At 33.4% G+C, this 14,124-nt stretch overlaps 1 protein-coding gene across 2 annotated transcripts in view; it reads left to right on the forward strand.

Moving 5' to 3' along the window:
* The window catches only part of LOC119085072 (interference hedgehog), a 68,666-nt gene that overhangs the window by 33,381 nt on the left and 21,161 nt on the right, over window positions 1-14,124 (forward strand). For both annotated transcript variants that reach the window (XM_037195432.1, XM_037195348.1), the window contains exon 2: window positions 9,005-9,086. The gene's annotated coding sequence lies outside the window, so the exon portion shown is untranslated. The remainder of the gene's footprint in view (window positions 1-9,004; window positions 9,087-14,124) is intronic.

Raw genomic sequence — 14,124 nt, forward strand, 5'->3', positions numbered from 1 at the left:
ATATTTCATCGAGCTTTTTCTTAAAAACAAAATTTAAACTTTCTGTTTGCATTTGAGGTGGCACATACAAACGGTGCGGTTAAATTATTATAGCATCACCATCGTTACTGGAACGTGCAAGTATATACAAAAATACAGAATGTTTATAGCGTTGCAACGATATTATATTATAGACTTAACACACAGAAACCCATTCGGGAATGATATAATTTTTGAAAGTTTCGGTCATTAATTTGGTCGACTTGGCGTCTATTCAACAAATTTAAAAATAGGTTCAGTCGTGTGTGCTAAAAATTATTCAAAAAGCACTTTGACATATTTTATCAATAATTTTTGACAGTGTGCTATTTCGGGACACACATTCTGCGGTTCAAGACACATCAAGACATTATGAAAATATGGGTTTATGTTTCAATTGAGATATTATGTATAGATTGCCGGTGCTCATACTTGTTTTTTTGCTTCTTATAAATGAAAAATATTTCTGGGAAATCGGATGTGGAAATTGAAAGATGTGAAGGCGAGATTATTTAAGTGGCTTAATTATGTATGCGTTGAGAGAAAATTTAGAGTGTGTTTGAACTATAATGCGTCTATCTATAAAAACGTAAAGAAGCTGACGTGATCAAAATAAAATCGTAAACACTTTCATTAATGAATTTTTATAAAATTTAAATTTTTTGCGAGTACTTATTTAACATTTCAGATGTCTGACTGTCATTTTTTCAGAATTTGCAATGACACACCAAAGTAAAATGACTCAAAAAATTTGACAGTGAGACATTTTAAATGTTAACGACTGTAGAGAACGTCCAACTCGTCCAACTGGTGGCAAATCAATTACTTATTCCTTTTAATTCCTTTTATTACTTCAATTACCGGATTAACACTTATACTTGCCGGATTTGTCATTCAATTCCTATAATTCCAATTAATTTCTACAATTCCACGAATTTTCGAAATAATTCCTCGATATTTTCCGCTATTATTCAAGTCCAATGCGACATGTTTTCTTGTAGGAAATAGTTGGTGACTCACTCTAAATATACTATATCTAATATAGTTGTAAAATAGAGACTAAAGTCAAAGTTAAAGGAGCGTTTTGTACTGAACCGATTATTTTGAAACGCTTTCGGCGAAACTAAAATTTGGAACAGATATGTTGTAGCTTCCCGGATACTCCGGTAAATAATTGTAATTGATGGAAATACAAGAAATTGATGGAGTTATGTGAAATTGATGGAATTATGAGTAATTGACTGGAAATACATTAATATATTGTAAGGGAATTGCAAGTAAATTAGACTAAATACAGATAAGTATGATGATCGGATAAAAGTACCAGGAATTTCCGATCATCATACTTATCTTTATTTACTTTCAATTCCTTACAATTTAACGTATTTCCAGCCAATTCCGGTCAATTCCTTATAATTCCATCAATTTCTCGTATTTCCATCACTTGCAATTATTTACCGGATGCTCCGACAATTCCTTTAAGGGTGTGTAGTCAATTACCCGAGTCGGTTACACCTCGGTCCAACTTAGAAAGATTTTGTAAAACAATCAAAAGCAAAAGGAAAAAGTGTCGGGAAAATCGTGTGACAGCATTTACTCACATCTGATCTGTATTTTCTGCACAAGGCAAGTCAATACATTTCCACTGTTCACATTTTTATAGAAATTTCAAATTTCCAAATGACTATAATAATATTAAATAAATTTTCTCCTTTAAGTCGTATTTTCTTCGATAAAAAACTGTTTTTTATCTACTAGTGTCGGTAAAAATGTGAACAATGGAAATGGATTCATTTGCTTTTTACCCCTTTTACCCAAAATTCGCAACAACTGATAATATCTCTACTTCACTTATTAACAGCATTTACTTCTCATTTACTCAATTTACATGAAATTGTCAATTGAAATTTTATCGTACTGTCTAAGTGACCAGTTTTTGGAAATGTTGTTTCTTATATTTTTCCAAAATTGGAAAATTTAGGGAAATATGGGAAAGCTTTGGAAAATATGGGAAAACATGTTCCTCAAAAACAGTCCCTACCTTACCCTGTGATAGCATTTACCCAAGTCTTTTGATATTTCAGCTGAATATATTGAAAACAAAGTACTGATATGAGTATAGTGAGTCATCTCGAGCTTGACATGAACTCTGAACTGAACCAGTTTATTCACATGATTTTCTCGGTAATAATGAACCAAAGGAACGCCGACAAAAAATCTTTTTTTGACTGAATATCGTAATCTACCACTAAAAACCCTATCAACCACGTCCAGCAACAATTCATTTAAACAAAAAATCTGATTTTTGTTTAACGATGAACCAATTCATCTTCACTCTGTGGTCTAACACAATGCACCGCATTTCGGCAATAACACAGTCTAGACGTGACTGTAATAACTTAGAATAACAATAAAATGCGTCAAAATAAAATTAAAAAAAAAAAAATGAATTCTATCGATAAAAGAGAGAAGTGGATTTAAAATGCAAATCCGACCAAAAATTATAGCATCAACCGCCAACCACATTTTTTTTATTGTAAATCGAAATTATCTCGCAAATTATAGAATAAACAACCATTGAGCTGTAATAAAGGTGTCTGTCTTTCAATCAATAAATTGCCGATTAAAGTTTATTAAGTTTGTGTTTAGACACCCACCGCATGAAAATTCTGGGTGTTGATGTCGCTAAAATACGATTTACAATGTCAATTAATTGCAATTAGAATAGAAGAACAAAATTTGTCGGTTAATGAGAATTCAATAATTTAAAATGATTTATGTTGTCTATCCAGGGCTGTCCATAAAAATAATTTAGAATTTTCTGTTAATTCAAGCAATCGTTCATTTTGGTTGGAATATCTCGATCATATCACAGGCCGTGATTTGAACGATCAGGCTCTGTTACAGTAAATGTATGTAATGTAATATGCAACTAGTTTTTTAATTTGGTAGTTGTTGTGGATTGTAATTGGTTCCAAAAAAAATTCATTTAACAAATGAAAACCTAGATTGGTATATTCTGCTTTTTTTCCAGATTTATTGATTGACTTCACTGTTGCCTTAATCGTGCTTTTCAGAATCTAGATTCTCATTTGTTAGACGAAATATATGTGGGAACAATTACGAATGACAACAACTTTCAAATCAGAAAACATGTTGCATTGAGTGTCGTTGAGTGTAAATTCTTAATATTTAATGCCCACAAGGACTCTATATCACTTACTAAAAATCTATATCCGTTTGTGATTTGTGCTAATTTAAATCGATCTTTAAACATTTAAAAATAATTGCTATTTGGTTGCAGTAAAATTACAGCACAAATACAAAATTCGAGACACTCGCGATGTCGACATTTAGTGTCAGAACTTTTTAAGTGGATTCAATAAAATGAGTGGGCTAGCTGGTGATTAATTTGATGTTGATTTAAATTTTAGTAAATCGCATAAGACGACAGAATTATTTTTTATTTAGTTAAATCGTATAAGATAACAAAAAAATAATAATAATAACAGCTCGGTGTTCGCAATATATTTAAACAAAAATTTATCCAAGGCTATAACAATACGAAACTGGTGGTTCATGATCACCATTGGTCACAAAAGAAAAACCTGATTCGTATAAAACCATTTTTTTTTTTTACTTTCGGTTGAAGACGCGACTTTAATGTGATTGTAATAAATTGAAAAGATAAATATTACAAATTTGGAATGGTCAGTCCAAAATAAATAATAAAAAAAAAAATTGCCCAACGTTTTGTGGTTTAGAATTTCGAATTTGTGGTTCGATGAACTTTAAGATACTCGATTCTTTTTTTTTTTTTGACGCGATTAACACGCCAATCCTAATCATCCTAAATACACTTTTTTTTCCTCTGTCGGCGAAAAAAAACAACAAATTTTTTTCAAACATATCTAATAACACATACAAGGATTTAATAACACAGCTCTGCGGGTTTAAGGTTGATGAAGAAAAGTAAAGGAAAAAAGAACGAAAGAAAAAAGAATTTGTAGAAATATATGGCGTGGCTGTTAATAACCAAACAATGGTTTGAGCACATATTAGAGGCACGATTCAGATAAAAATACATATAATGAAAACAAAAGAAAATGTGTACGCGTATTACTATGCATTTTTGTATGCATAATTCATTCCTTTTTAACCAATATAATTCGTTGCTTGAACTTATATATAAATGCATTACAATATCATCGGTGTATGCACACACTATACAAGAAAATAAAAACTACAAAAAAAACGACTAAATGAAAAGAAAATAAGACGAACACAAAACAGAACACGAAAAAAAAAAGAACGACCACCGACTAGCCATTATGTTATGGCTGTACCTTGCCTTTATGCGGGCTTGGTCTTAAGCGAAATGTCTACAAGGTACGAAAAGAGGGACATAGATGGTGTGTCTGGTATGCAAAAATGGCACAGAGAAAACGAGTAACAATAAAACAAAAGATCCCTCGTTTCACGTTAAACGAACCGAGCATATTATAACTTATAACATGAGCTTAACTCGTTCTTTTTCAATGTTAAGGACACATATGAGTGAGCATTTGTTGTATAAAGCTAACCATGGGAAAGTAATTTAGTGAGGTAGCAAGAACGGAGTTCATTATGAAATCACTTGGTTTCGATCTGATCAGTTTATTGAGTTGTGGGATAAAGTTGAAAATGGAATGGACAGTAAATTTTCTGTAAAATCTTCGAATTTTTAGTAATTTTTGAGAATTTCTAGCGAGGTTTTAGGGAAAAAAGAGAAACTAAAACTCCTTAAATTTAATGTAAAATTTCAAACTCGTAAAAATTCTTTAAAATCACTTAAAGTTCGTAAAAATTCCTAAATTTAAGCATTCAAAGATGAAAAAAAAATTGCCTAATGGTCAACTTAAGAGTGATATCGCAAAAACTCATTTCATTTCATTTATTTCAGTTTCAAAATTACAAATACAAAAAACATCTGCGTAGCTCTAGTGTGACGAAGTCAATTCGAAAGAGCTACGAAACTTCTTACAACTTTGGGACAATGGGTCACGGATATTATTTAATTATAGCTCATTCGATTCGTTGAACTGTTGCAAGTAAAACGTAGTACTATGTTTGGTGAACTTTATTTTGTTGTCAACGATCGAGGTCATGAAAATCACCTATTTTTTCAGCATGGACCTGGTGATCGTGCTGACCTGATCTGAATCTGAAAAAAGGCGATCCGAAAATTTTAGATTCAGATCCAGATCCCTGGCGGTCTGATCTGATCTGAGATCTGAAAATTGGAAGCAGATCTGATCTGATCTGAAAACTGAAAATTTGAATCTGGAAATTTTCGGATCAATCTGAAATCTGAAAATCAGTACGACTAAACAAATGCTAATTTATTAGAAATTCTTGAACTGCTAGGCTCCGCGAGTGCAGGGGAACTAATAAAATCAAAAATATTTCTATAATAGTAGCAAGTTTTCGAATTTCAAATTTTATTCTTGGAACTTCAGATCTCTTCAGATCATTCAGTTTCAGATTGGATCAGATCAGATCAGATCAGATTCAAGTCTTCAGATCAGAAAATCAGAATCAGATCAGATCAAAATTTTCAGATCGAATTCAGATCGGGTAAATTTCAGATCAATCTGGAAAAAAAATCAGATTGATCTGTTCCGAACACTATGTGTGTATACTCAAAATATACGTCTCTTCAAGGCTAGAGCAAAAAGGTTTTGTCCCGAAATGTCGGATTTTGTTCGATGTTTTGGCAATATCACTCTAACCGTTAAATAAGGCAGCACAAATCGCTCGCTTAGATGCGTTACTAGGTACCACTTTCATATAGGCATGTTCACTGAAAAATATCATCAATCGATGATAAAATTTCCAAATAATAGATACTATATCAATCGAATGTTTTATCGATAATCGATAAATATCGACTGATAATCAACAAATATCCACTGAAAATCGAATTATCAGTCTATATTTGCCGATTATCAGTCGATATTTATCGATTTTCAGTCGATATTTATCGACTATCGATAAAACATTCGATTGATATTGATTTTCTGAAAATATCGATAATCGATTCCAGGGAAATAATCGATATTTTATCAATCGAATGAATTATCGAACATGCCTACTTTCATACCAATTTGCGGTTCACTCAATCAAAATAGGTATTTTTACTACAAGAACTGTAAAGGGTATTTTATGTTCGAGAAATGGTAAATGGTTCGAGGCGAAGCCGATTTAAGAGTTTTCTGAATTCTCTTAGAAAGTTCTCCAACCCGCTATGCTGTCTGGAATTATCGGACCCGCCTACATTCTTTTGCTAAGAAATTAGGTAGATGTAAAGCATTGAGAATTTAGAGAATTATGTTAAAATCAAGTGAAAAGGAAATCACATTCAGTCATTCATGACATGAACGTATTTATAACAACCACACCGAACTCAAAAAAGTATTCTCAGGTTAAGAATTTCAATATATACAAATCAAAAACCTATTCGGTTATAACATTTTACGCTCCATCTAACTTAAAATTAATTTTCCAATCAATATTCATAAAAATATCCGAAATAAACCTCTACATGATGTCATCTGATGACAGTTTAACATGACGTGCTTTATTAAATGTCTGTGAAATTAGTAAGGCCCCTTGATCGCGCACATACATTTTATAATGGTTTAAGTTAAACGGTCGGTCGGTGTGTAGTAATGGGAAAAAATTGTTCGCATCTCAAGAATATTAATATGGGATGGGTACACGTGTGTAAATCCGAACATCATTATGTTCCATGCAGTGTAGTTATAATATGAAATATTTCGACGTTCTCGCCTTCTCCAGAGTTTAATTGTCCAATGTTAAGGAGTGATATGTTCGTCTTCTTCAATTTTTAATGCTTTACGATGATGATTAAGCGCTTTATTTTATTGTATATTCATTTAAAATTAATTTAATTAAACTGTGCGTAGGCATTGTGTTTGGTTCATTGAATGTTGTAGTTGTTTTTCTGTTGTTGAACAAAAATTCTTGTTCGTCAGTTCATTGATGTAGTTTGGTTTTTTGTTTAAATTAATTACTTCTCAAATTATATACACGGTTTTTCCGATCGAATGAAGATGTTTTTGCTCAACAACATACCAAAGATCAAATAGAAGAAGAGGAAAAAAAATTGTTTGTCTTGTTTACGATTATGTCAACATATTCGGTAATAACACTGAATTCGTAGACGTTGTGGCGTACACCGGTGAAGGAAATAAATAATAATAAATGGATTTAACCAAAAAAGAAAAGAAAATGGAAACAAAACAAAAATATCCACCCACCAGATGAAATAGAACTGAATGTTTACGAAAATGTCGGGCTATGTTGTATGATTAAATGAAGAGACGACACCCAAGTCGAAATACGAGAAACTGTTCTGAAATTCATAGAACATTTCTATATGTTATAGATCACCCAATTTGTGGAGTGCTCAACTGGAGATGTGAATTTCATTATAAAATGACTTTGATCAATTGTATGTGAATGGTAAATATCGAAGCATACGTGCATGAGAACAACGTTTTTTCTTTCTTCGTAAATCAAAGATTGGTGTTTATTATGTGACACAGGAAAAGTAGTTATTTGTTTAACGGGGGGAGATTGGTGTCAAACTTCGTATTTATACTGCTTTTTGCCCGAAGAAAAATCCCTCAGTGAGAACGAGACCAGGCGCAACGAAAACACTGACCAAGACAAGAACAATAACAATGATCAGACCGACGACAAGTAGATGACTATAGAATCGTAACGCTAGTTGATGTTAAGCCACATCTAACCGGACATCAGAACTATTTCGGCCTCGAGGCACTGAGTTATGGCGGCCACTGACCGTTGAGAACGGTGCTCTTCAGCTGTTTCCATAACTCACCTCTTCACAGTACAGGCTATGATTGCTACATGAACTGGTATTAGCGTCATAGGGAAACAGGATGTTTTAACCAATGTTTATTTGGGGTAGGGTAGTCTCGTCTCAAACACCACACAAATTCATGGTGTGCGAGACTCATCTCTAAGTGGTGAATCTCGCACATCTAAGTGGTGAATACTATTTGCGTGTGCGAGATTCCCCAATACCCTTTTAAAACATTGATCTGTCACAACGCAGGCGAAAAAATAGTCATTTTCTCAACTCAGCTGCTTCAGGAGGCTTTGTAGTGAAAAACGTTGGTTTGACCTGGGGAAAAAGATAGAAAATTTCAAACACCCTTAAAATTAAATTTCCAACTTTTCTTCCCTCGGTGAACAATTGTCATTAACATGGAACATGACTAGGGATATAAAGATGAAAAGTAGAGTTTTCGTGTGAATTTAGTTGATCCGAGGCGTAGCCTCATTTTTATTCCGAGTGACGTAACGGATTTTATATGCAGAGGGCGCCGAAAGCAGCACTTCAAACATGAAATGTACGGTTTTCGACGCATGTAGCGTAGCATGCAAAAAACTATTAAGAACTCACAATATACAATGAAACGAATGCTATAATGATACACTTTCAACGAATCATTTGCATTAAAGGTTCGTCGTAATGCGGAAACCGTTCCTGTTTCCATAAAAATAATCTGATTATTGAACCGAGAGTGTATATAACACGAATTCGTCTTTAGCGGGCTACAGTTTAACAGTTAATAGGAACTGAAAGACACTATGAATCACAGTCTGTGATGACAAATATTTTAATAGAATTTTCGTGCGACAGATTTACGTAACGCTCATAGAACATTCCCAACAATGAAGAATGAAGTATGCAACGTTCTCATTCAGAACTATAGGTTTACATGGATGTATTTACAGTTAAAGTTATCGCAGAGTCCATAAAGAACAGACATCATTTATAATATGTTATCAAAGACACATATGCAATCAGTTTGAATCAAATCTTAATGTTCTTAAATTGTGATTGAAGCAATATAGAACGTCATAGTAAATTGATCCTTTTTTATTTCAGATTGGTGACAAAACACGACGATTCCGATAGCTAAATAATGACGCGGATGGAAATCCAACTTCAGTATTTTACTTGATTGAAGGTAGGTACATTGCATTTTACTGATTATATTTGTGTCGCTGTGTCCGAAGAACTGACACTTTTTTATCCCTGAGTTGGTTTATGTTTTTATCTTCAAAAACTTGCCACCAAAACTGTAATTTGTGTTAATATGTATGGAATTGACGTCTTGCACCTAAGGTACCCTCTACAGTTCTTGCAGCATAAGATACTATTATTTGTAGTAATAAAGCCGTTCGAAATGATTGCATGTGAGTGCGAGCGACTTATGCCATCAAAAAATCAATTAATTTTTAAATAAAGTACAACTGCACAGCCCAGAACCTGGTTACGTTCTCAAGCACGAACAGTCAAAATGAATTTAAAACGTTGCCCATTGCATGTTCATTTTACAAACTTACAACGTACCGCACTTACGACGAATTGAATTTTAGTTCCTTTTTTTTACAAAACCAAAAAAAAATCTGATTAAAAAAATGCAAAATAAAACCACATTCCACCATAATGCTAAAGAGACCTCGTCTCGTATTCTCATCATCATCATCAGCATCATATCACAAGGGTCTTAGCACTCTCACTCCATTATAACAGGTTTCATTTTCTTCGTTGTTAACTCTTTGGAAGTTTTTTTTTTCTTCTTTCGTTTTTGTTTTATTCTTTCGATCTTCGATCGTTTCGCGTATGTGGTTCAATTGAAAATGTGGCTGAAATGTTGATAGTGCCGCGCTTTTTGGTGCTTTTGAGTTAAGAATTTATTTTCATCTTCTTCTTCGCTTTTTTTTCGTAGTTTGATGAATAAGAAACGAATGAAAAAGATATTTTAATTGGAATACTTAAAAACGTTGCCTCCTCGCAACACACACACTGGCTTCGAATTTCGTTTTTGAATGAGTAAATCAAAATGTGTACATACGTATGTTGAATGCATTGAACAGCGATCGAGAAGATATTAAGAATGAGAAGAAAAAAAACGAAATGGGAAAAAAATTGCCCATGATTTTTCGATCGATGACTTTTATTTCTTGTTTTGCCCTGATGTGTGTGAATCAATGAACTTTAATGCAGAAAATTGCTTTGTGCAATGTGGACTCATAACTTTATGTTATACGTTTCTGTAGTTGTTGTTGTTGGTCTCCTCTTCGGCTCTTCGTATATTGTGTTAACAAGATTTTAATTTTATTTGAAATTGTCTTCTGGTTTGATTATTATTTGGTGAATTTTACGATCATTTTATTAACATTGCGCTTGGTGCTTCCAACATCAACACGGTTCAGCAAATAACGAAACATAATCGTTCCTACTGTTCATACAGACCCGGTTTTTGGATATCAAGTTTCTTGTTGGAATTGAGTCCAGTTTCGGGAAAATAATAAACTTCGATGAGTTTTTAAACTGTCCAATGGAATTACCCATGCCTAGGGTTCCCATCTCACAAAATTTGAAAAGAGGACATTTCGATATCGGAAAAGTGAACAAAAGAGGACGATTTTAAGGTGTAAAAAAGAGGACAAAAGAGGACATTTTGAACATGAAAAATTGGACAAAATTTCGACCTTACCTATATCTTAACTAGACCCCAAAAGTGCAACAGTTTCCATTTTTCGTAAATAAAAAAATTGTGTCACAGTAAGCCCTAAATATCTGAATATTTATTCGGTTACGTTGATGTTGAACAAACAGTTAAACTAAAAAAATCACAAGTCCTTATTTCTACGTTCGTAAAAATATTTTTCTTTGCTTTTTACTTTGAATAAAACATCTTTTTTTTCACGTATGCTTTCAAAAAAATCTAAGCAATCAAGATCCTTAAAATTATATTTCACTATCATTATTTGTTTGATGCTTTCAATTAAAAGCCGATTTCTTTCATCGGTCCATTGAAATCCCATCAAACTAAAAATACGTTCTACGTTCGCGTTGTGCGCGGGAATCGCAAAAAAATATTCGCAAATAATTGAAAATTCTGAATATTGTTCGAATGAACGATACTTGTCGAAAAAACTCACCCATTTCTCGTGAGCTAATTTTTTGACAGATTCGTCGCTGTCTTTTACATCCGCGATGAATTGTTTCAATTTGGCGAATTGATCGAAGCATTTATCTTCACTTATATCGACATTTTTTTGACGAAGGTATGCGATACACGCCTGAATCTCTTCGAACTCGGGCACTTCCTCCAGGTTCATCCATGTGAATACTTCAAACTCCCTGAATTGTTCGGTCCACATGTCAATATAATCTAATGCGTCTGAGTACATTTTCAAAAGTTGGCCTTTCAAATTTTTACACTCCTCAGTATCATTCGCAGCGAATATGGTTCTAACGGCAAATGGTATGAACTTCCCGTCTTTTCTTCCAGTCAGTGTCTGGAACAAGAGAAAAGGAACTTAGATTTTCAAAAGCGAGCTCATAATCGATTTTTCAACAAACATTTTTTACAGAGCGGAAGATTTTCATAGTTTCCAAAATAGACCCCTTCTCCTTTTCCATTTTCGCTGCATTGCAATGAAATATGGAGGCGAAAGAATGAATGAAGAATAGAACAGCTTCGCTCAAAGGATTTTCGAAAAATTCAGCTATGGCCACTGGTGGAGCAGCTATTGATAGAAAGTATTCTTTCAAAGGCTGATACATTTTTAAGATCCGTTCAACTCCAGGCATTATCGATAAAAAGCGCGTTTTTGTAGAGCTTAACAAGTTTTGAAAGTTGATATCAGCATCATCACAGAATTCTTTCAAAGATTCCACTCTGACTGTGTAAATCGAAAAATGTTTGTGGATTTTGAACACAATTGAATCGATATCCACACCGAATAATTCAAGCGCGTGATGTGCTGCGTTGTTTAGGATATGATCACCACAGCCAATGCCAGTTATGTTGCGCTTGAGAGCGATCTGCAGTTTCGTGTAAATATTGTCTCCAGGATTCCTATTTATGCCTCCAAAATTCGTGTTTGTATTGTCAGCTCCAAAAGCGATGCATTTTTCATTTAATTCAAAATCATTTAAATTTTGCATAATGAAGTCACTAATTGTGCCGGATTTTTCATTTTTTAATGTCGTCACATCTATTAATTTGTGCTGAATTCCTTTTTTCTTGTCGAAGTATTGAATCAAGGTCGGAAAAACTTTTTTGTTTCCAAAATTACTTCCATCGGTAGAAACACCAACAAATTTAATTCCGCTTAAAATGTCATGGACAGTTTCCAATGAATATGGAGCTAATACATTATCCACAATGGCCTGTGTCTTCGTTTTTCCACACTGAACTTTAGTCGCAATTTTCGAGTCGTCGAACAACTTTGAAAGTAATTGGTGCGTACAATCAGTTGAATTATAGCTTAAATGATGGTAGGCGGTGTGGTAAGCTAATGTAGCTTCGATGGCAGAAATCAGATCACTTTCTTCAGATTTAGTTAATTTAAAAGTGTCAACTAGCGGAACGGTTTTGGTCGCGCTTCTAATGTTTTTTTTATGTTTTTCACTGGCAATATGTTGCACTAAATCATGTCGGCCTTTGTTGCTGATATTGATTTTCGCGTTATTACATATGACGCACTCAACTTCGTACTCTAATTTTGTCTTAACAAACGTCGGAAATTCTTTTTCCAAATCACGTGTAAACTTGCATTTTCTTGATGGCATTTTGTTTTCGGTCGCTCACGGGACGAGCAGTAATTCTGTTGAAAATTTTTAATAATCCGGTATTACTTGAATTATCATGAATGGTTTTTTAATTTTCAACCTACCTTTACAGACAAAATGAAAATTCTCAATTGAAAAAGGCACAAATTCACATAAAATGGCTAGAACTGACGATTGTTTTGAAATTTTCTCGGTAATCCCGTTACATTTTGACATGCGATAAATAACAGTACCAGATTTTTTTAGATATGTATATGTCATAGAAGAAAATACATCAAAGATTTAAAATTATGCCGCGCAGCGATATTTTTACGGTTTTTTGGCAGAAATCGACTGTTGTTTGTTTTAACGACTGTATAAGGCTAAAAAAGAGGACAAAAGAGTAAACTTTGACTAAAAAGAGAGGTTCTAGAGTCTGGCAGTGAAAAGAAGAATTTAAGCGAAAAAGAGGACATGTCCTCTTTAAAAGTGACATATGGGAACCCTACCCATGCCATATCAACTGCAACTTTGTAACCAAATTCGCAGTATATTCAATTCGAACGAATTTCTTCATTGACTTATTCCTATCAGTACAATTAGGTTAGAGCATCGAGACAAGCAATTTTTAGTCGACCCAAGTAAAAAATTGTCCTGGGGTATGCCTCCAAAATGAACCGATTTTTATAAATTCGTCTAAACTTCGAAGTGTGCAGCCGCCCATAACAAATGGCGGACCTATATGTTTCATTTAACACTGTTTTGAGACATTCTATTGATCAAAAATGTGACCCAACATATAGTTCTAGCTGCCGGGCAGCCTTGCCAGCGTATCGTAGCAAGTGTTTAAATGGAAAATGTTCAGTTCGACTTTTCATATTAATTTGTTCAGACATAAAGATTGAAACATTAAGAACCTGCGTTTCTGTTGCTGTTATTTACTGTGCTATTCAATCCATTAAATTGGATTACGGTGGTTGTTACGTTCCATACCAAAGTCTGGGATTGTAATTAATTTCCCATTTTCATTTTATTTATACGATTCACAAGATGCACTAATTATTTCTACAACATTAACCATTCAGACACATTAAATTAATGTTGGACTTTAAGTCAGAATGTTTTACCATTTATTACCACATACAAGTTCACATAATTAAAGACTAAATGTAATCGCTTAGTGATTCCTCTTCTCATGTATTAATAACTGAGCATTTATGTATTCCATATTCAGGTGAACATTATGGTCTGATTGAGCGGATTCGATGTATAGTATTAACGATAAAGACGTTTAATGGATGTAATTTTGTTAAGTCATGATAATCATTGCGAACACAATTTATGGAGATCCATTTTACTTATTGTTATTATTGTGATAATAACAATTATACTTTTGAAGCAATTGTTAACTGTATTGGATGAAATCCAATGATCAA

Source organism: Bradysia coprophila, chromosome II, assembly GCF_014529535.1.
Source record: "Bradysia coprophila strain Holo2 chromosome II, BU_Bcop_v1, whole genome shotgun sequence".
Lineage (NCBI taxonomy): Eukaryota > Metazoa > Arthropoda > Insecta > Diptera > Sciaridae > Bradysia > Bradysia coprophila.